The 24,836-nt window shown below is 35.1% G+C and overlaps 1 pseudogene; it reads left to right on the top strand.

The window, feature by feature from the left end:
* The first annotated feature begins 561 nt into the window (after nt 1–561).
* LOC110773119 (germin-like protein subfamily 1 member 20) lies at nt 562–1,719 on the top strand (annotated as a pseudogene).
* Nucleotides 1,720–24,836: the final 23,117 nt, after the last annotated feature.

The raw sequence follows: 24,836 nt of genomic DNA, 5'->3' as shown, positions 1-24,836 counted from the left end.
CTACGATGCAGGTGGAAATGACAGGAGCAATTTGGGGCACTGTTATACTTTATATGGAGGCAAATTGTCACCATCAATGTTCATGAGAAACATGAATTTCTTTCTCTTTGGTAGAAGGAATCCATATAGCACAAAACATTGAACAATTCCATTGGGTTTTTTTATTCAGGGGTTCTTAGATATAGCACAACGAACATCTCCATTGGTTAAATACCACCTAAATTTTTTAAAATAATTATCTCCTTTAACGACTCTTTCTTTTTGGTACAACTTCCTAGTACCTAGTCTTTGTCATCATGATTATATATATATTCTCCTTTTCTTCCTCACCTGACCTCGTACATGGTTTATTCTTTGACATAAAAAATACAAAAAAGATTTTATCAATTTCCAAGTCTTGACCTGCTTCTAAATATTATATTCAAGTCTTTAATTACCTGCTTCCACAAGAAGAATTATATCTGTAAGAGGACAAGACTAGTTCATTCTCTCCAATCTATAAATAGACTTATATCCCATGAAGGATTTTCATCCCACACTGAAACCAACTCTCTAAGCCAACTACGATGAAAGGTGTTCATTTTCTCATAAGCACTCTTGCCATATTGGCATTTGCAACCTTCCTTGCCTCAGCCTCTGACCCCAGTCCTCTTCAGGACTTCTGTGTAGCAATCAATGACACCAAATCTCCTGGTATATACATTAATATGCACTATATGTTATATTTTACCCTACTATTATTTCCTCATTAATTATTTTGGTAAGGCTCTAAGAATATTATGAAGATTGTTTTTCTGTTAACTATATGCTTTTGCATGGCTTATCATGCATGGACAATAATCTATGTATTTATTTACTTATCTTTATAGATATTTGAATAATATTATTTGTACCACATTTACTGACCAACGTGATGAGCACCTCTCTAACAGATCAGATGGGTTCCACTTATGTGGATTTAACGTATGTTACAGAGGAGAAAGTATATGTGGTTCAAATAGCTCTAATACTAAAAGTTTAATTACTTTTTTTTTGGTACAACCAGTGATTCTGAATGGGATAGCGGTGTTTGTGAATGGGAAATTCTGAAAGGACCCTAAGCTTGCCAATGCGAACGATTTCTTCCTCTCCAGGTTTCAAATTCCAAGAAGCACACAAAATCCGGTTGGTTCAACGGTGACACCTGCGAGCGTGGACCAAATAGCCGGACTGAACACTCTCGGCATATCCCTAGCTCGCATAGACTTTGGACCAAATGGCCTAAACCCTCCTCATACTCACCCTCGTGGCACCGAAATCCTTGTAGTCTTGGAAGGTACACTCTATGTTGGTTTCGTTACATCCAACGGTGATGGCAATCACCTATTCACTAAAGTATTGAACAAGGGAGATGTGTTTGTGTTCCCAATTGGTCTCATTCACTTCCAACTCAATGTGGGACACGTCAACGCTGTAGCCCTTGCCGCCCTTAGCAGCCAGAACCCAGGCGTTATCACCATTGCAAATGCAGTTTTTGGCTCCAAGCCTCCCATCAATCCTGATGTTCTAGCCAAGGCCTTCCAAGTGGACAACAAGGTTGTTAACTATCTTCAGAAACAGTTCTGGTACAACAATAGTTAAGAGAGAAAAAAAAAACTTATATGTGAATAGCAGAAAAGGCCAAGGAAGGACCGATTGCTATGCCTTATTGGAAGTATTAAGTTGGCATTATGTTTTTCACTACCTAAAAATTATTATGATCGAATATTAATAGAATAAGATGGTCGTTTATGCAATCAAACATATTATTATAGTGTGTAGTTCTGTGTGTGCTCTCTCTATCATATACTTCTAGTTTGCACAATTCAAATTAAGTTGGTAGCTTTTTGAACCCAATGTCTTTCCATCTTTGATGCCCCAGACAGTCAACGACACTTTTTTTTTTTTTTTTTGGGGTAAAGATGAACTTTCATTAATAAAGACCAAAGAGAGGTCAAACAACCGCCGAGACTACACAACCAGTCAAACGGCATTAACAAGAAAAAGAAACCAAAGCGACATGAAAAGGTAAAAGTAAAGAAAAGCTACAAGAGAAGGTAAAAATAAAAGAAGAAAACACAAAACAGCCAACGAACAACATCACATAGGGAGTGGAGGACAAGGCAGCCCACCACGAGAGAGAATGAAGATCAGGGAAGTTGGGGGTCGAATGACCCAAGCCTCAGCGCACAACCCCCGACGCATTAACGAAGCTATCCAATCCGTAGCTTGGTTGGCTTCCCTGGGGACCCAAGACCAACGGAGAAACGAAAAAGAAGCTCTAAAAAGCTGAATCTCACGAAGAATTGGGTACAACTGCCAGTTGGAGAGGGAGGGATCCTTTTGAACAACAGAATAACAGACCTTTGAGTCTAGTTCCACAATACATTGAGATAAGCCCCTCCCATAGGCAAGCTTAATCCCATCCAAAAGAGCTTGGCAGTCAGCAAGTTCAGCAGAATGAGCCTGAAAACAACGAGCAACTCCATCCACTAAAATCCCAGTAGAATTACGGATAATAACACCAGAAGAGGCCACACCAGTCACCTTGTCCCACGAACCGTCACAATTAATTTTTAGAATATTATCAGGAGGAGCAATCCACAGTGTAGACGGGGGTGGGTGGGTATGAGCCCCCCTAATACACAGAGAATCCGAACTTGGTAATGGGTGAACAAGAAAAAATTCAAATATGCACCGAATAGAAGCAGGACTGGGCAAACTCAAAACAGAACTATCATAGTGGAAGGAACACTGCGCTTTCCAAATGGACCAGCTAGTGAAGGCAAAAACAGTAAGGATCCAACATTTCGCCTCCTTACCAAAAGAACCACAATTTAGAACCCCAGCAAGCCACTCATCAAGCGTAGTAAACTCTTGAGGATTAGGCTTATAAGAGAGAGGGCATGCAAACCAGACTTACCTCGCCCAAGGGCAGAGAAACAAGAGATGTTCAATTGACTCTGGGAATTCATTACAAATGGTACAAATTGGGAACAGACGAAGCTTTCGCTTGAAACGACACTTTGATGCCCCAGATTGTATCAACTTAATTAAATTTTATTATCTTCCTATTAAAAAAAATTTATAATTTTTTTATTTTTATTTTTTGTTAAAAAAAAAAATGTTTTGGACAACTATTCGTGTGGTCAAGCAAAGTCAACAAATTCTGCAAGTGTTTTTTTGGTTGAATAATTCTACAAGTTCAATGCCAAGCGTAGTGATCTTCTAGATAAGTTGTAGTACGAATTTTTGTCATATATATATAGGATTTTCAGTCGTTTTACCTCGTGAAATATGACCCTTGTAAAAATTAAATCCCTGAATTAAAAAATCAGCCAATTTAGCCCTCAAATGAATTAAAATCACTAATTTAGTCATTGCCGTTAATTTTTTTGAATTTCATCTATTTTTCTGTCCCAAAAGTCACGTGCCATTCACGCGACTTAATATTTGATTATTATTATTATTATTATTATTATTATTATTATAATAAACTAAAATAGTTAGAAAACAGAAAATTAAAGAAAAAAAAGGTGACTTTCTCTCTCCCCGCCTCTTCCCCTCTCAACTCTAAGAGCACCTCCAGCGCTCTTCTTTTGCCTGGGCAGGAGGGGGCCTAGGCCTAGCAATTGGCTCCAGCGCGCAACAACAAGACCGGGCAGTTGGTGGGCTCCACAAGCCTGGGCAGGCCCAAAGGCAAATCTTGCCTGGGGTTGTTGACGTCACGAAAAAAAAAGAAGAAAAAATCGAAAAAAATACCAAAAATTTTAGAATTTTAAAAATAATAATAAATACCTAGTCATATTCTTCACTTCCCACACCAAAATTAATGGTTTAAGTATAAAAATTAGAAATAAAATTAAAGTGAATAGTGTTTGCCCTTACCCTTGCCCTTTGGGGTGGGACCAAAAAAAGCAAGGCTGTCACTATTCACATGAATAGTGTCAAACCTCGCCTTGCCCTTGCCCTTTTGGGTGGAGGTGCTCTAACACTCAACCCAAGTTCTTGAACAAAGTAGCTTTCTAGAGCTACCCGGTTGAAAGATAAAGAAGTAAATGCTCATGGGCTAATTCAATTCTTCCCAAGAAGATTATCCGCAACATAATTACCAATTACCCAACAACAGCAGTATCTCAGATCTACAACTATACCACCATAACCACCACCATCTCTTATTACCCAGCCCCACCTCCAGCCTCCTCCGTCCAAAACCCAGCCGCTTTAAACCCAGATTACCCAGCCCTCTAAAACTCATAATTTCAAGTGACGCACATATTTTCCGACAACTCTCTCTCCTTCGCCAAAGTTCCCAAATTTACAGACAAAGCTTCAATCTAGCTCCCTCTTAGAGACACATCTCCATTGCCATTGATTGTTCGAGCTTCTTCAACCAAACATCGACTCATCAATTTAGAGAGAGAGAAAAAGAGAGAGAGAGAGAGAGAGAGATTGGTGGGGCTGGTTTTTTAATTTTTATAAAAGTTATTCTTATTTTTTAAATTTTTTAAGTTTCTTTTCGTTTGATTTATTTATTATTTATTATACTCAAAATTACAAGTTTACCCTTATAGTTAATGAAAAATTGAATGAAATTCACAAAATTTAATGGCAATGGCTAAATTAGCCATTATAATTTAGTCAGGTGTTAAATTGGTTGACTTTTTAGTTCGGGGGGTTGGGGTCCTGATTCGGGGAGGTGTGTATGGCAATTTACTATATATATATAGCAGTGTAATACCTCAAAAAAAATTAAAAATGGACTTTCGTATTTCAGTGAAAAATAATATTGTGGTGAAGAATAATTATGAGTATTTTATCAAGTGATTTTGGAGTGAGACTATTGAATTAAGTGTGTTTAATTTCAAGTTGGACAAAATGCCCTTACATAACATTTGGTGAATTTTTCAAAGGAAAATTTAAGACATTGAAGTGAGATGATAGTAGTCCACTCAACGAACGTGTAGGAAATCGTTTCTGAATTTTGGGCCAAAATGACCAAAATACCCCTATATGTGAAAATTTCCAAAATACCCTTGTAGGCAAAAAATAAAAAAAAAGAGAAAAAGAAGAGAGAAATTTGCAATGTGTAAGCAAAACTATGCTCTTCCCTTCATTCTTCCCCCTTTCCCTTATACATTCCCTTCAAAATCTAATCTTGATCTCAAATTGGGGTGTGTTGTTCACTTATTAGAGATGAATTACCCAGTCTAGGCTAAGGGTATTAATTGCTTAAACTAAGATAAGATTGTAGGATGAAGGAGATGAAATTTGGGCGAGGAAGAGAAGAAAAAAATCTATAAGGTGACTCAATTTCGAATTTTTGGTTTTAACTTTGTGGTTGTGTGATTTTAGTCCCATAAAGAGTAATTTAAGTTACTTGAGTGTTAGGGAAATTGAATTGGAAGAGTTTGAACTTCCATTTTTGGGTTGGGTGGATAGAGCAATTTTTCAAGTGTGCCGTCTAGGATTTTGGTTCCATTTTGAATTTTTGATGAGTTCTAGTGATAGGTATGAAGTTTAGAAGAGTTTAGAAGCCTCAAGAACAACATATGGGGTGGGGGGGAGTGTGTGATAGAATGGTTGAAAACAACTTAGAACCAAATCTGGAAAATGTCATTTTCTAGAAATTTGCAGCCCGCAAGCCTCACTTTGACTCTTTTTTTCTCCCAATACTTTGAGTGTTTGAGGAAGCCATTTGACGGGTTTTAAACTAGACATGACAAGGAACAAAACACAATTGGTTTCGTTGAATTTTGTTGAAGTTTGATACATCAAACATTTTTGCAAAGTTTGGAAAAAACAATCTGTTTTCTGCAGAAAACCAGCCACGAGTCAAACCTTGGAGCTAGTTTTCTCCTTCGGTTTAGCTCTGTTTGGAGTGTGGTTCGTTGGGTTAGAAACAAAAGGGAATAAGCTTTAAAATCACTGTAAGTTTGTCCAATTTTGTTAACTTTTGGTTGGTCAAAATGTCTCACAAAATCTGGGTTTTAGTCTGGAAAAAACATGGGAAGTTGCAGATTTTTAGGAAGATGGTGAACAGTAACCAGAAAACAAGCCCACTCGTGGTGGTGTGTTCTGGCAGCCTCCGACGCCTTATTTTAGTCCATCCGACTCAATTTTTCGATTCGAGTATGATGGTATAGGTTTCGAGTCGTTTTGAGGAGGGCACTCTCTATGTTGAGAGAAAAAGTATTTTTTTGAAAATTAGAATTTCTAACCTCATTTATGTTATATTTTTCAAATCTAGGAACATGAGTGAACTTGGCAACCTCTGAAGAGTAATTTCGTGATTTTAGCTAATTGGGACAAGAGGTAGGGCTTCTTGATTCCGAAATGATTAGACTATATCACTTTTAATCTTGGTGTTTATATATAGTATTATAAATATGAATAGTATTGTTGTTTTGTTGTTTTGCTTGGTGAATATTATTTGATGTTAGGTGAATACAATTGTAATTGTTTAATGAATATTATATGATGTTGGGTGAATAGTATTATTGATATTGCTCCGTGGATATTGTTTGACGTTGGATGAATATTATTATTCACGGGATTAAAGTTGAAATATTTTTGCTATTATTGGTATTATTATTCTGCATAGATAAATGATGTTTGCATTGTATTACATATGCATCATAAATACAATGGTGTTTGGGGTGTGTGTGTTGTTTGAGGTATATCTAAGGGGCGGGAGAAGGCCTTAGATATATCTTAATAGTAAAAAAAAATTGTGGAATATATTCAGGTGAGGGGAGCAGGGCTTGAATATATTGAGGTGATGAGAGCAGAGCCTCTAATGAAAAGTAAAAGTTGAGAAATTCGTAAACAAAAGAAAAATGGGTTAAGGGACGGATGGGCACTAGTTCATATTTTAGGGTATTCGGAGCCACAGTGGTAAAACGCATGGTATAGGACATGCAGGCTTGTTGCCCTAAGGTATGAATTAGTGGGATTAGAAGCGAGTGAGTCCATGGCATCATCGCATACGTAAATTTATTTATCTGGTCTGATTGCATGATTTATATATCTTGTGTTGTTTGATGCATGACACTTTGATTAACTGTGATAGCTGACCTTGAGGGGTTTGACGGTACTCTACTGGGCATTAAAATGCTCATACCCTAATAGATTGTGCAGGATTCAGGACGAAGTTTGAGAAAACGAGTTTCAACTAAGCTACTAGGCTTTTGTTGTTTATTTTGTGTAATTAATGTTTGTAAGTAGTCAACTGCTTGATAAAGATCTTATTGTGTATTTAACTACGAGCTACTACAACTCTGATGTTATGTTGTTAAGTAAATTTGTATTTGTGGCTCTATTTCTCATCATATCATGGTTGTAGGATTTTATTCTTATGACTATGGTATGACTCACACCATGATTCAGGAATATTCCTTATTTTCGAATCGGGCTGTGACAAGATGGTTTCAAAGCCCAGGTATTAGATTCTTTGGGTAGAACTTGTGAAGTTGTGTAAAGGAACTGGAAATAGGCTTGAATTTTGGAGTTGTAACAATATAGGTTTTGAGGGTCTCTATAGATTTTCTAGGAAAAATCTAGTGATCATTAGTACACAAGTACATTTAAAATTAGATGTATGATTGATGTATGCAAGTACATTTATTTTGAGAAAAGTGAACATTAGTGTATTTATAGATTTACGTATTATGGTTATCCTTAGGCTCGAGGTTTTCTAGTTTTAAAATTAAAATTGTATCATAGGTTTTATAGTACTTAAGCCTCCAATATGAAGGAAATGAGGGCAATGAATTTGAAGATGTTGGGAAAATTAAATGACAGTTAAAATTTTGTAAGGATTAAATTTTTCTTTTCAAAATTAGTGTGGCGTTGCTTGGGGTGGTCATTATAGGCTTGAATTGAAGGGTGGTGTGAGTAACGTAAATCATTGTTGTTTTTACTAGTTTAAGTGGTTATTGGATCGATACATATTTACAAGTTTAAGAATTTATATTCGTCAATTTTAGCATTGTAAAATCTGATTTGGTTTAGATTTTTACTTAAAGATTGGAGAGTAGCGAGATGTACGGGGAAAAGTTGAGGAGTTGAAATGTTAATTGATCAGGTCAACTGTGTTTAGGTATGTTAAATATAAAGGTTGTGATATTTTGGAAGAACGTATCAGTAGATTTTTGTAGGATTATTGGAAGAAAAAAAAAATTATATGTGGTGATTACTTTGGAGAATAATGTTAATAATTGAAGTAACACTGTGCAATAACTAGACTTTCCACAAAGACTTATGGAAAATTAAGGATAGTAGCATTGTTGTAATATATGGTGGTTTGAGATGTCAAGGAAGAGTGTGTGTGCCATTGTTGGATGATTTCTAGGGAGAAATGTTGAATAAAGTTCAACATTAATTCTTAGTATATGGTACTTACGAGGAGCACTTAGTTATATAAGGACTTGAAGAAATAATGGTGTATTTAGATTCGGTTACAAAAGATTATGGTGAAACGATTGATAGTTATTACATCGAAAATGAATGATGGTAATTGTGAGAATTGAGTTATAATATTGAAAATTGGAAGTGCTAATACGTTTTGAGTCTCTTGGAGATTTTTAATTTAGTTTCTTTGATGTGTGATTTCGAAGGATGGAGGTTCAATGGATACTCCCAAATTGGAAGCAGTGTTGAATTAAAGTCAGAATACTATGGTGACAGAGATCCGTAGTTTCCTGGACTTGGCTAAATATTGTATATGGTGAGTTAATCTATGAAGTCTAATTTTGGTGTTACTTAGCGTGGAGAATGAAAGAAAATTTTGATAGATTTTGGGTATGATTTGGAGAGTTTATTTGGGAATTATTACTAAGCATAAAAAGTTGTAGTTCTAGCTTAGTAAAATCGGTGTTAAATATGGAAAGTTGTGTTGATGGTTAAAAAGTAAATGTGTTGTGTGAAACAATTAGGCTTTGAGGAGGAAGTCTGATTAATACTTTTGGAGATGCATTTATGTAAACAGATGATTTTATGATTGTAAGAATAGTATTGGAAGAAGTGTATAAATTGGAGGATGCCTATAATGAAATCATTAGGATAACTCGGATGCAATTGGAGAAAAGGTTGTAAGTTTTGGGTAGGGAGACCAGTCTTGTGGGATCTTCTAGGGTCCACACTTAGTGCACAGTTGTAGCATTCGTAAGCTTGGCATTCGACGAATGCTTTGTTACCTAAAGTCTTGCCTTTTCAAGTTAAGTGGACAAGGCTGGGTTTTTGTTTTAGTGTGGTCACTACTACAAAAAGTGAAAAAGACGACCAGAAAAAGACGACGGTCGAAGAAAAAACCGTCGTTGTGTTTAAAAAGACGACGGTAACAAAAAATCGTCGTGGATAAGTGACTTAAACAACTTAAAAACGGAGGTATTGTTGAATTTTTTTTTTATAACGACGCACACAAATAAAAAAGCGTCGTCTTATTAAAAAGGTTTTCTTCAGAGTTAAAATCTAACCAAAAAACAACGACAGCAAGTATGACAAGCGTCGTCTTTTAAAAATCATGTGTCCTTTTTTTTGGTAAAGACATGGTTGTTTTGAAAAAAAGGGTCGTCTATTATATGTAAAGATGACGGTTTTTTTTAAAGAACTGCCGTCTATTATAAGTAAAGATGACAGTTTTTTTTAAAAAAAAGGGTCGTCTATTGTGAAGTAAAGATGATAGTTTTTTTTTAAAAAGTGTCGTCTATTATATGTAAAGACGACGGTTTTTTTTATAAAAAGGGTCGTCTATTATGAAGTAAAGATGACGGTTTTTTTTTAAAAAAATGGTCGTCTATTATATGTAAAGATGACGGTTTTTTTTTTAAAAAAGGGTCGTCTATTGTGAAATAAAGATGACAGTTTTTTTTAAAAAATGGTTGTCTATTATATGTAAAGACGACGGTTTTTTTTAGGGTTTAGGGTCGTCTATTATGAAGTAAAGATGACGGTTTTTTTTTTAAAAAAAGGGTCGTCTATTATAGGGAAAGATGATGGTTTTTTTTTTTTTTAAATTTTAAAAAAGGGTCGTCTATTGTGAAGTAAAGATGATGGTTTTTTTAAAAAAAGGGTCGTCTATTATATGTAATAGATGACGGTTTTTTTTTAAAAAGGGTCGTCTATTATGAAGTAAATATGACGGTTTTTAAAAAAAAAAGGGTCGTGTATTATATGTAAAGATGACGGTTTTTTTTATAAAAAGCGTCGTCTTTTAAAACACACTAAAAAAAGGCCGCTTAAGTGAATTCGCGCTCGACAAATTTTCAAATTTTCCCCCGTCTTTGAAAACCTTATCTTTCATTAACAAGCGTCGTCTTTTAAAACACGCTAAAAAAAGGCCACTTAAGTGAATTCGTGCTCGACAAATTTTCAAATTTTCCCCCGTCTCTGAAAACTTTATCTCTCCCTCCTTGAAACCTCCTGAGCTCCTCTCTTCTTGAAACCCTCCTGAGGTATCTGAAACACTCCATCTCTCACCTTTCTACTCCTCATACGTACCTACCAGCCATCGACGCCATCGACGCAGCGACACCGTCAACGCCATTGTTCTTCGCATCAGTCATCACCAGCCGCCATCGACGCCATCTTCACAGTCAACGACGACGATGTCCTTGAAAATAGATCTAGAGACCTTGCGAGATGGGAAAATCCTAGAACATTAGATCTGGTCTTCAATGTTGCCTAAGGTTCGATTACAGATCTCCATCGCGCCTTCTTGGTGAGCTCGCCATCCACATCACAAATCTCGTCGTCTTGGTCATTCTCGAGTTTGATAAAGATTCATTCTCTCTTGGTGAACTTTTCAATTGTAGGTGAATCCAATCTAGTACGAATCAATTGGTAATAGAATTTCTTTCATTATTTCTGTCTTTTTTTCGCAAAGCATCAAAAAATTATACCTATGCAGAGCATATATACAGTCTCAATTTTCTTTTTATTTATTCTGACATTTGCATGTAGGATTTCTCATAAATTTCTCCAGATCTGAGAATTCATAGGTATAATTTTTTTTTCTGTTTTAAAATTTTTCCAGATTGTTTTACATAAGGGTAAAGGTTTGGGAGGTAAAAAACAAAGGTACAGAGTGAAGGTTTTAAACAAGAATATTAATCTAGTCTGCCTCCAATTCATGGATATGGAAGAGAAAGAAAACTGATCTTTGTAAAGTCTGTGGCTCTATCGACTTACCTTTTTTCATTATTTTCTTAATAAAAAAAATTAAAAATAAAGAGGCTTGGAGTATTAGAACTCTCAACAAGTACACTGTATGCATACTTTCCAAAGTATTGGACATTTATCAAAGAAATCTGAATTAAAGAATGCAGAAGATATTTTTCCTGTTGATAATCTGTCTCCTTCCATGTCATAAGTTGTTCTTCTTGTCTTACAAAATTTTAAAATGGGAGTTGAGCCCCTTATGTTTGAGTGAGACCACCGTGTATATATGTATCCTTTGGCTTATCATTGTTCTATTAATTGTGGAGGAGTTTAGGAGAAGACATAGTGGATTTGACAGAATATCTTGAGATCAGAGGATCATTTTATCTTGTCTTTGAATTGTGATCTTTAACATTTCTAAATACACAAGTTTAAGTTGTAAATTGTTTTTGTAATTTGGTTTTTCATTTGTTCTTCTGTGTCAATATTGATTTTGAATTTTCCATTAGTTGCTATTCTTCCTTTTCTGTGGATAAAAGATATTTATACTACTTTCATTTGTTTATTTTCTCTGGATTTTCGTTTGGGTTTTCATTGCTTTGGATTTTCTTTTCTACCTTCTGTCTCTACAATTTGTTTGAGTTTTTATTGCTTTTGGCCTAATCCAATTCTTTTGATGTCAATAGCAATGTGAAGGGTAACATTTGACGATGGGCAGAGTCTGAGGACAATGGATAGGCATGTGAAATAGTAGTTTTTCTTTGAGAAAGCCAATACTTTAATTTCGCCCAGTAAGTCTAACATCCTTATAGTGTGTTTGGAAATTGTTTTAGCATGTCTGTTTTCAAAGAGATATGAGGTTGCAGGAAATTGTAGTTATTTTCAATAGATTTAACAATACACTTGTATGCTCTGTTATGTTTTTAGTGCTCTGGTCTTATCAAGCTCATAAAGCAACTCTAAGTTAGTCAAAATGTTCTTCTGTATTGTGTTACAAATGAACTTTTCCTGCATAAGCTTATGCTTGTATAGATGATGCATATTTTTTGTTAGTTAAGATGACAGCAAGATAATGTAATCTTATTGTGGTTTTTGATTGCTCAGGTAAGATGACATGGCAAATAGGTGCTGCAGCTTATATCGAGTGCAGCTCAAAGGCCCAGTTGGTAGGTAACTTAGAAGAATATAAGATCCATTTGACCAAGATGACTTAGAACACTACTCCAAGATGACAGCTGAATGTGGAGAACAAGTACAAATTGTGGAAGATACAACAACCATAGGTTAATGGTTTGGATATGGTATTTTGTAATTATGGGTTATAATGTTATAAATATGGTATTTTGTATGGATATAGTAGGAATCAAGATTGGTAAACAATGTAATTACAATTGAATCTTCAAGTTTTATGAAAGAAATAATTTTTTAGGATATCTAAAATGAAATTAGTACATCATTTTTACAGATAATAAACGGCGGTTTTTTGGAACAAAACCGTCTTTTTTAGATTTAATAGACGTCTTTGGATATAATAAACGACGATTTTTTAAGAAAAAGTGTCATCTTTACATTTAAATAGACGACGGTTTTTTAAGAAAAAGTGTCGGCTTTACATTTAAATAGACGACGGTTTTTTAAGAAAAAGTGTCGTCTTTACATTAAATAGACGACGGTTTTTTTTTCCAGAAAAAGTGTCGTTTTTACATGTAATAGACGGCGGTTCTTTTAAAAACCGTTGTTTTTACATATAATAGACGGCGGTTAATTACCGTCGTAGTTTGACTTTCAAAAAGATGACAGTCGATTTAATGACGGTTTGAAAAAGAAAAAGACGACGGTGTTTCCCCGTTGTCTATTTCAATTTTTGTAGTAGTGGGTGTCTCTCTTTTTCATCTGCCTCTCTGCATACTTCTCAATTCTTGCGTTGCCCAAAGGATTATGGTACTTTGACAGCTTTGGGATGTGGTGGTGTGCTCCTTGAGGGTTTCTTAGTTCATTTTCCTAGTTTGTTTGTAGTGTTTTTTTTTTCTTCTGTTGTTTGACTCTTTGCATTTTATCTCACCCATGTGACGTCCGAAGAACTATCCTTGGCCATAGGAAATTTTCTTTATTAGATTTTGGGATGAGTTGGTGTGCTCTTATGGGGTTCTTCTTTGTTGTCGTCTTTGTGTTCTTTCTATTGGAAATATGCCCTAAAAGCCAATCATATGATGTAATCTTTAAGGATATTTCATGTATTTAACTTATGTTTAGTTCTCTTAAAGGGCAAGTTTATTGTTTATTAGTAAATGTCTCATGAATAATTACACATGCTTAAACAATAAGTCCAAGGGATGTGAGATAGAGAGAAAGTAATCGAAGGAAGTTAGATTTAGGAGACTTTTCATCTATTATCCTCACACCTCAAATTTTCCTAGTCATAGGATTGTTAACTGGGCATAGACAATCTGGAAAGACCAGTACATGCTATGTCTTCTCGATTGGGAGGACGACTGATCTCAAGTCATTTGTGGTGACACTAAGACAAGTGTGTAGGTGCTCAATAGAGAATGAGTTCACTGAACGCGATCAAACAAGAGTTTTTGGTATGGAAATTTTACTTATATGTCAAACAAGAAACTCCAAGTTGCAATAATGCAAATTAGTCTTTACACTTGAGGCACCAGGGTTGTCTTATGGGAAGGTTGTGGATCTTTGATGATGCTATAAAGACATGTCCTAATCATGGATGTGGTACAAGCATTGTTGGGGTTCTTGACTGACTCATAAAGACATGTGAGTGTACAACATGGAATCTCTATCCTTCAATTAAAGAAGGAGAATGCTCAGAGGATATGATTAAGCAAATCTCTTATCAGAGTATTCGGTATGACCTAGAAAGATGTTCTAGTCATACTAATACAAATCATATAAGACGTGAAAATCTCATTAGGGGCTTGACATGCACCTTGCCCTAGTAATGAGATTAAGAGTATTGTAATAGGGAAGCACCATATTCATTCACTACTACAAAAAGTGAAAAAGACGACCAGAAAAAGACGATGGTAAAACAAAAAACCGTCGTTGTGTTTAGAAAGACGACGGTAATAGAAAACCGTCGTGGATAAGTAACTTAAACAACTAAAAAATGGAGGTCCTCTTGAATATTTTTTTAAAACGACGCACCCCAATAAAAAAACGTTGTCTTATTAAAATGGTTTTCTTCAGAGTTAAATTCAGTTCGAAAAACAACCATAGCAGGTATGAAGCCACCGACGTAGAAAGTAAAGACGACGGTTCAACAAAAAAGCCACCGTGTTAACTCATACATAAACACTACCAAATGTTCTTAGTCAGTGTCGTATAATATTACGGAATCCACGTCGGTATATTACAAAACAACGACGTGTTAAATCAATGTACCATCACGCAGATGATATATTTATCGACTTATTATTTTAGAGTGTACTACGACGGTACCTATAACACTACTGTCGTATAGAATAGTAGATAACGACGTCTAAATTAGAATATCCACGTCATATTTATAAAATATCAAGACGTAATAACAACGTTGGTTTGTTCAATTAGCGACGTACAATATTTATTTACCATGTCCTGACGTTAAAATTACCGTCGTATGTATTCAATTTATACGTCTGCCTTTTCTGTAAACAGTCGTCTTAATTTTTATTGCCTTTTTAGTTTTTTTTAATTTATTTTGGTAGCCTATGACGGTAGATAAACCAAAACGCATACATCATTAACATCCAAATTATTGCCCTAAATGAAAAACGAGCCTCCAAAAGAAGTTAAGAGAGGTCAGAGAGAGCGATGATGTATGTGTGTTTGTGAGAGAGAAAGACGAGCCTCCAAAAGAAGTTGGAACTCTAAATGAAAACTGAAACTAAAAGAAAGCGTCCAATTTATACAATAAATCTTCAAAAACCACGGTAGTCCTTATATAAATACCGCAATTAGATACAAAACCACGGCGGTCATTTATTAAATAACCACGTTGGTGTTTTGGTTATAGGGACGTTAAAATAAGATTCCCACGTCGTAATTTGCCGACGTCTATTTCTTATACAACGTATAATATTTAGTCATAACCACGTCAGTTTGTTCAATTAGCGATGTATAATCATTATTTACCACGTCCTGAAGTTCAAATTACCGATTGTCATATTTATTCGATTTATACGTCTGCTTTCTTTGTAAACTGCCGTCTTAATTTTTAAGATTAATTTTTTTTACGCTTCAACACTTTGCTAATATCTTTCTTAATATCTTCTGAAGTACTGTAAGGCATTTCAAACCTTCATTAAATAGAAAAGAAAAATCAATAAAGGAAACTGAGATTAAGGGCTTGGTTTTGCAGAAGGAAAATCACCAAACATACAGGACTGAGAACACTATCCATTTGAAATTTGAAATGTATAAGAAGCTAAAGTGTCCACATTTGTCTTTCAGAGCCAAGGGCAATAAGTGAGACAGTGCCAAGGGCAAGAAGAAGTTGGAATCCTAATTGAAAACTGAAGGTTAAAAAATGCGTGAAAAAATCATATTTATACAAATTATATTCAACATACACGTCGGTTCTATTACACTTAGCGACGTAAAATTTAAATAATAGACGTCGGTGGGTAATAATTAACCACGAGAACGACGTTGTGTATTGCCAAAGTAAACTTTTGTCGTATATTTCCCAAAGAACGACATCGTTTTCAGAAAACCAAAGAAGTCATTGCCTTTTAATTAACCACAACGGTCTACTAAACCAAAGTTTCGTTGAATTTAAGTAACCACGTCGGTTTCTTAAAAGGAAAGGTCGTTGACTTCGAAATACAACGGCGGTTAAGATAAACAAGCGTTGTCATAACATATAATATCAGGGCATCAAAAGTAAACTTTTGTCGTGTAAAACTTAAATAACCACGTCGGTTACGGAATACGAATAGTCGTTTGGCTTTATTAATAACCACATCGGTTCCTACTTATTGTACGTCGTTATTACTACATACTTGGGCGGTTTTTAATAAAACCGTCGTCTACATTCTCTCTCACCGATAAAATATCTCAGTTTCCCTCTCAGTTCCCAAAAGCAGCTTTGTAATCATCATCGTCTGAATCTCGTCATCGTCATCGTCTTCGTCCCCAAATCACCAAAGTTGACGTCGGAAGGAAACTTTCTTTGCACGCCAAAGGTTTTTTCTCAATCTCTTTTTTTTTTTTTTTTCACTTTCATTTGAAGAGGGTTTTGAAAGAACGAGTCTAGAAACAAGACTCCGTCAAAATGATGAAATCTTTCACTGGTTTGATTAAATTCATTGATCCATTACTCTCACGATGCCTGGAGACGACAGTTCTCTCTTGTTTGCGACATTAGAATCGACACACCGCGACGGTAGTTAAATCCAACCTAATGCAAATTGCACGACGGTGGTTAATAACCGTCATGGTGTGACAATTAATACGTCGGAAACAAGATAAAATCGTCGTCTCATTTGAGAAAGAACCTGCGTTTTTCATGTATCACATCTCAGTAAGATGACGGTTGTTTTTTGTGTTTGACGTTTTAATATGTAAACCACGTCGGTTTTAGACTTAATACCCGACGTGGTGTATCAATTAATACGTCATGAATGAGATAAAACTGTCGTCCTATTGTCATACATATTATGAGAGAACTGTATAATAAGACGTCGGTGTTTTCTTGGTACCGTCGTGGTATTTTTGGTACGACAACGGTGTTGTTTTACAACTGTCGTCCTAAATTTAATATTGTGGCCATCTTTTTTCCGACGTCTTTTATTTATTATTACGTCAAGCTGTTTAATTAACTGACGTTGTTTTTCTTGCAGATGAATTAAAAATGGTTTCGAAATCTCAAAGCAAGGAAGCGCAAGTGTCAAAGGCTCAAATGGTTAAAGCCAAATTGTTTCAAAGGCTCAAATGGATGAAGGCAAATTAGTTCAAAGCAAACCCTCTTGTGGACAAGAAATGGACTCAATTGCCCAAGGACCTGAAGGAGCAGATTTGGGAAGTTGTTCAAATGGCTTATGTTGTTGGGGAAGGGTGCAAGAAGATGGTGCTGTCGTCTGACACCAAAAAATGGAAGGATTTCAATTCTACCTTAACTAGGCAGTTTATCCTTCCATTCGCAAATGACAAGGAGAAGTTAAAAGAACCCCCTCAACTTTATAAGTTCATAGAGAAATTGCAATGGGATGCCTTTGTAGCTTCAAGGTTATCCCCGGGTTTTGAGGCTGTGCATTCTGAGCAGAAACAGAGAAGGGAAAACTTAGAGTATAACCATAGGTTGTCTAGAAAAGGGTATGTTGGTTTGGAGGACCAATTGGAAGAAACCATGCCCAGTGAAGAAATCGATCGATCTCTGCTATGGAAGAAGGCAAGAGAAGATAAAACGGGAAACATCCCTGATCCAAAGGTTGCAGACAAGGCAAAATTAATCGTAAGTCTCACTAACTCTGTTCTAAATTAGAAAAACACAGTGTTTTATTTTGGTATGGATGTCGTATGTTTAAATAACCGTCGTTATAACATAAACACCACGGCGATTTCTATTTACCGCCATTTCAAAGATAATAGAACGGCGGTTTTTGCATGAATTAGACGTCTAGATTGAATTAATACGACGGCTTAAATTCCTGAGAAGCCGTCTTTTTTTAAGTTACTCACGCACACACTCTCCCTCTCTCTGTCTATTTCACTGAAATTTGTGGTGCACAATTTTTGGAAAAGAATGCATATTTCTATTAAGTTTTTTCACTTCTTCATTAAAATTTACGATGGTTTTATCTCATCTAGACGTTAGAATGTGTATACAACGACGGTAATTTTATGCCGCCGTTTGAAATTATGTACTACGTCAGTTTTTTCAACAGTCCGACGTCTTAATTGAAATACTACGACGGTACAGCTTTTTATTTATTTATGTTCTATTTATCTGTTCATAGCTTTTGAATATACGATGGTTTTTTCTACCGACGTTGGAATTGTTACACAACGACGGTATTTTAATATCGACGTGTGAAATCAATACTACGTCCGGGAGCAATGATATTTAGACTCTGGCTTTGGGAACCCCCGAGCATGGTGGGAGAGTCAGAGGAGTTAGAGCTGACGTTTCCCCAACTCAATTCTTCAATTTGCCGAGACAACAGAGAGTAAAATTTGCTGGCAAATTGAAGGAAAGTCTTATGGAGGTAGTCAGAGAAGAGATATTGAGGATGGAGGCTAGGTCAAGGGAAAATGTTTTGGAAGCAGTCAGAGCAGAGAGGGAAATTATGTTGGCACAATTCCGTCAACTAATTCCTAATTTTGATCCCAACATGCTCAAAACCCCAATTACCCCAATTACTTTACCGCCTCAAGAACAAAGCCCAAAAATTCCAATGTCTGACAAGGCAAACTGCTCTAGAGCCACTAATGTCAGACCCCTAGTTTTGGGGGAAGAAGATCCAAAGGTTGATGCTGATACTGCTAAAAAATAGCAAGATGAAATAGTAAAATCTCTGATATTTTCTTTTTCTGCTTTTTAAATTTTAAATAGACATCACTCTTTTAAATATCCGACGTTAAAATTTGAAACCAACGACGGTATATATTTACCGACGTCTGAAAACGATAATACGTTTGTTTCTTCCAAGAATCGTCATTGTGAGTGAAATACCACAACGCTTTTACTTGTTTTGCATTTTGTTATGCCTTGAAATTAACAACGGTCTTTTTTGCCGTCGCCTCATTCTTTTATAAACCATCGTCTATTTCATTAAAGCATTTCACTGCATTTTAATTAGACGACCTTTCTATAGTGTAGCGATGTTAGAACATTTACAGAATGACGGTTATGTCTTTATTGTCGTCTATAACCTTTCCTCCATCAGTATGTTCTAGAAACCGTCGTTTATATTATATTATATACTTGGTGTACAAACTAACTTATATTTCTTTATTTATTTCTTGTAACAGGATCTCTCAAAGCTAGACATGCCACCTCCTCTATTAGCCCTATGCCAATTTGTCCAGACCAAGTTGCAGGTTGCTAACGAGACTGTGAAAATTCACATTCTAGGGGAAGTGTTTGGCATTGAGCATGAAACCTTCATCTTTTGTGAAGATATTTTACAGTTTGCCACCATGGTTGAGATTGGAGCCACAGTGATTGCAGTATACATGAGGTAATTCTAAAAATCCTATATTTTCTTTTAAATTAAAATCTAATTTAATTGAATTTCATAGATTTAGGTACCTATTTGACTATTTAAAAATGGCAAATATGGTAAACCTTGTTGGCCTCGTCGACCCTGGACAAGTCAGCGCTCAATCTGGATCTCTATCTTACCGAACAAAACAACTGTCAAACTGCCTGAAAACAGCAGATGGGGATCAATTTTTCTTGGTCCCTTATAATCCAGGGTTAGTCCCCTTAACTATTTAAAGTATTTTCCTTCTAATATTTTTCTTTGTACTAGGGTTAATCCAACCTATATGGATCATTATGTGTAGGGGTCATTGGGTGTTGTTAATTGTGAGACCATTTAAGGAGACTGCCTATTACATGAACTCACTGCCAAACCGCTTTGTTGACGACGACATGAGAAATATAGTGAATACGTTAGTTGATTTATTCCAATCTAAGATTTTTTTCCTTTACGGCACTTGAATTATACGACGGGTTTTTATAATACCGACGTTATAATGAAAATACAACGACGGTAATTTATTACCGACGTTTGAAATGATTTATTATGTCAATATTTTCTTTAAAACGTCGTCTTAATTAAACTACCACGTCATTTGGGTTTTATTTAAGGACATTTTAATTTTTTCTGTTCAATTTTTTGGTATACGACGTTTTTCCTGGTTACCGACGTTATAATGTTACACAAAGACGGTAGTTTCATACCACCATTTGAAATAAAATACCACGTCATTGTTTTAAACAAATTCGTCGTCTTCACTGATTTACCATGTTGGTTACTTTTTTTTTATATTTTTTTAATTTTTCGATTTGTAATTAACACTCTTTGTTTTCTTGAAATAGGTCAATGAAAATGTTTAACTCTCATAAAAAAAAAATCATCACATAAAACAGCCATTTGGAAAATTCTACAAAGGTACTCCTGAACAACCAACAAGTGTAGAGTGTGGCTATTACGTGATGCGATTCATGAGAGATATAATTCATGATCCAGACCTAGCTTTTGAGAAGAAGGTAAAAGGCAAAATTTAAGATATAATTTCTTTATTTTACTACGTCAACTTTTTCTTTAAAACCGTCGTTTGTATCTTTATAACACGTCGGTGTTTTCGTTTATTTTGTAGTTTGAAAAGAAAAAAGATCGAGTTCAGTATAAACAAGAACATATTGACGAAGTTAGGCTGGAATGAGCAGAATTCGTTAACAGGTAATTACAATGATAAGTGATGTACATAAATATTTATTAATAATGTTTAGGTTTATTTTAATTTATTAACAATGTACATAAATATTTTTGTTGTAATCAATCAAACAACCATAAAAAAAATTAATTTTTTTTGAAATTTTTTAAGTTTAGGATATTTATGTCTTTAAATGAATTCAAAGGAGAGTAATTCATAAAAACTTAAATTAATTCCCAAAAACCAATGTCTCATTCCCATTTAAACGTCTCATATGTGTATACAATGGTCGTCTTATTATAACGGGAAATATAACATCGACGGCAATTCTAAAAAGCGACATGTAACAGGAATAAACACGACGGTTTATATTTACTTCATCTTGTACGGAAAATTTTTGTACAGATATACTACGTCTATTAGTACTACCATATCGACGTCTTAAAGGTATACAAAGTCGGTTATCTTACAAAATTTGACGTTGTATATGTAAACAACGGTGGTAACAACTTTAGAAAACACGTTGTATATACAATCCATGTCGGTTATATAAAACAAGATGACGTGGTAACGTAATAACCCACGCCGGTGATTCAAAACAAGATGACGTGGTAAGGTAATAACGTCGTTTTGTGTTCTTTTCGACATCTAAAATAATTTAGGACGTCGTGTTGTGTTGTTTAACGTCATTGTAAAGGGATCCAACGTCGGTTATGTCATTTGTCATTTCATTTTAATATGACTTTTATATTTTATTTAATTCCTAATATTCATAATAAATTCAAAACTATTTCCAAAAAATAAACTGACAACTACCATGCACTCATTGAAATATTGTCTCTCCCCTAAAGCTTTAAAAAAATGTAATTTTACAAATATTTTTTTATTGTATTTAATTACTAATATTCATAATATATTTAAAAAAAAATCTGAAAAATAAACCGACAAATTCTATGCACTCATTGAGACAATATGTTGCCCGTAAAGGCCTGAAAAATGTAATTTTAGTTTTCAAAATTACAAGTGATAATAAAAGTAAAAAAAAGTTAGAGACAAAGGACGATACTCCTTATACTTTTCATAACATAACCCTAAGGTTTATGTGATCCATTGGTAGCCATAAATTCAAAATTATGAAATCCAGATTTTAGCCTACTATTATAGAAGGCATTGTTGTAAGGAGTCCGTAGCAATTTTCGGTTCATTTTTCTCATACTTGTGTATTTTTTTTAATAATTATTATAAAATTTAGGATTTAGGGTTTAGGATTTACGATTTATTGAAACGATGCCGGTTTTCTCTCGTTGTTTTTGGTCAATTACGCGTGTTCGAATCCCAGGAAACCCAAACCCCGCCTAATTATTTAATACTTAAGACGTCAGTTTCTTAAGGGGCGACATACAAATAATTTACTACGACGTTCCCTTTATTTGTCGACGTATTTTCATTTTACAACGTCGGTTATTTACTTAAACTATCGTCGTAAGTATGTATTAAACATCGATATCTAAGTATTTACCGTTGTCATTGAAAAACGCGGTACTTTGAAATTTTTGACCGTGATCTAAAATTTTCAGAATTTCCCTTTAACCCTAAAATAGTTCGTTATCTCTCTTCAACATAAATTTGTCTTAAAGTTTTCGCTCTCTCTCAAAGCATTGGGTATATTCTCCGAGCTCTCTCTCAAGCAGGTGTTATATCCATGTAAGTACAACCCTAGTCCCTTTAACCCTAATCTCTTCTTAAATCCATAAATTTTTTCGTTGGTAGCTATGGGTTCTTAATTGGCACTACTACAAAAAGAGAAAAAGACGACCATAAAAAGACGATGGCAGAACATACAACCGTCGTTGTATTTCAAACGACGACGGTAAAAAAAAAACCCGTCATGGATAAGTGCCTTACTGTTGAATATTTTTAAAAGACGACGTACACAAATAAAAAAGCGTCGTTTTTTTAAAAAGGTTTTCTTCAGAGTTAAAATCTGACCAAAAAACAACGACAGCAGGTATGAATCCACCGACGTTGAACATAAAGACGACAGTTCACCAAAAAACCTGCCGTGTTAACTCCTAACTAAACATGACCAACTGTTCTTATTCCGCGTCGTATAATATAATGGAATCCACGTTTGTATACTACGACGGTGCCTTCTCTGTAAACCGCCGTCTTAATTTTTATTTCTTTTTAAGATTTAATTATTTTTTAATTTTGGTAGCCTACGAAAATTAAAATGAGATCCCAAGAGGTATGATATCTTACCTTAAGATCTTTGGATCCTGATCATAATCGAACCACCAAAGTGAGAAAGACAATATTTTAAATACACAAAATCCAAAAAGAAACCAGAACTGAACTGACTACTGCAAACTTTGAGAAAGACAATGTTTTGAAAGTTAATGACCAAAACGCATACATCATTAACATCCAAATTATTGTCTTTGACATGTGAGAGAGAGTGATGATGTATGTGTGTATGTGAGAGAGGAAGACGAGCCTCGGGAGAGATCAGAAGAACTTGGAACCCTAAATGAAAACTGAAACTGAAAGAAAGAGTCAAATTTATAAAATAAATCTTTTAAACTCACGGCGGTCATTATAGAAATACCGTCGTGTAATTGTAAAAAACCACGTCGGTTATTCTTTAATGGAATCCACGTCGTATAATTTTATGGAATCCACGTCGTATAATTTTATGGAATCCACTTCGTATAATGTAATATAATCCACGTCGGTATATGAAAAAAAAGAGACATGTTAAATAATATACCATGACGCGAGAGATTAATTTATCGACTTATTATTTTGGAGTGTACTACGACGGTACCTACAACACTACTGTCGTGTTTATTTGCCACATCCTAAGTTCAAATTACCGTCGTATTTTTTCAATTTATACGTCTTCCTTCTCTGTAAACCGCCATCTTATTTTTATAGCTTTTTAAAATTAATTAATTTTTCTTTTATTTTGGTAATATCTTTCTTAACACAAAACAAAATTTAATTCTCAATCCTCAACAACATTTTCATCTTAAAAGGCAAATCTCTTCCTCTTGTTCATCTTAAAATTTAAAATTTCAGTTCCTCTTGATCAATATTTACACAATATATGTACACAAATTAGGCAAATACATCGTGGTTTCTTTTCTGCCTTCACCCTCAGCTTGTTCAACTGTTTCTTCCTCTCATATGCAAGCTGGGCCCTCTCCTTCCTCTTGTTCTCAAGCTCATGCACAGCCACAGATGAATAAAGTGTGAAAAGCTCACTTTAGAGCATCAGGAATGACCATCCTCTTTATCTTATCATAAGGAGCATCAGGAACACCCTCGTATGCCTTCAAACGGGCAAGTGCGGCTGCAAACCCATGCTTGGTCTTGTGAGGAATCATTCTGCAAACCCATGTTTGGTCTTGTGAGAAATCATTCTGCAAACCCATTTGCTTTCAGAAAGACAATTTTTTAGAATTTGATGAGACAGAGCAAAGGGCAAGAAGAAGTTGGAACCCTAATTGAAAACTGAGAGTTAAAAAACGCGTGAAAAAATCATATTTAAACAAATTATCGTAAATATCCACGTCGGTTCTAATATACATAGTGACGTCATATTTTAAAAATCAACGTCAGTTTAGATAAACAAGCGCCGTCATAACTACATCGGAAATCCAAAAGTCATTTGGCGCGCATTAAAAAGAGAACGACGTCGTTTTCAGAACCCCAAAGTAACCACGTCGGTTTATTAAAATACATAGTCGTTGAATTTCGAAGTACAACGTCCGTTTAGATAAAAAACCGCCGTCATAACCACATTGGAATTCCAAAAGTCGTTCAGCAGTTGTGATAACCACGTCAGTTCAGAATTATTTACCGTCGTTATGACTAAATAATACGGCGGTTTTGTAATAAAAACGTCGTTGTATTGAACTCTTGGAAAATATATAAACTTTTCGTCACCTGACCTAATGTTCTATGGTTTTCTCTCACCGATAGAATATCGCAGTTTCCCTCTCATTTCCCAAAAGCAACATCATCGTCTGAATCTTCGTCTGAATCTCCAAATCACCGTCTTCGTCTTCGTCTTCGTCTTCGTCTTCATCGGAAGGAAACTTTCTTTGCACACCAAAGGTTTTTTCTCACTCTCTTCCCTTTTTTTACATTTCATTTGAATGCCGTCGTTGTCTGGAAACAAGATTCTGTCAAATTGAGGAAATCTTCACTGGTTTTGATTAAATTCATAAGTCGATACTCTCACGACGCCAAAAGACGACAGGTCT

This window comes from Prunus avium, chromosome 8 (genome assembly GCF_965620075.1).
Source record: "Prunus avium chromosome 8, drPruAviu1.hap1.1, whole genome shotgun sequence".
NCBI lineage: Eukaryota > Viridiplantae > Streptophyta > Magnoliopsida > Rosales > Rosaceae > Prunus > Prunus avium.
The sequence above is the reverse complement of the archived record's forward strand: the minus strand, read 5'-3'. Positions and strand labels throughout refer to the sequence as shown.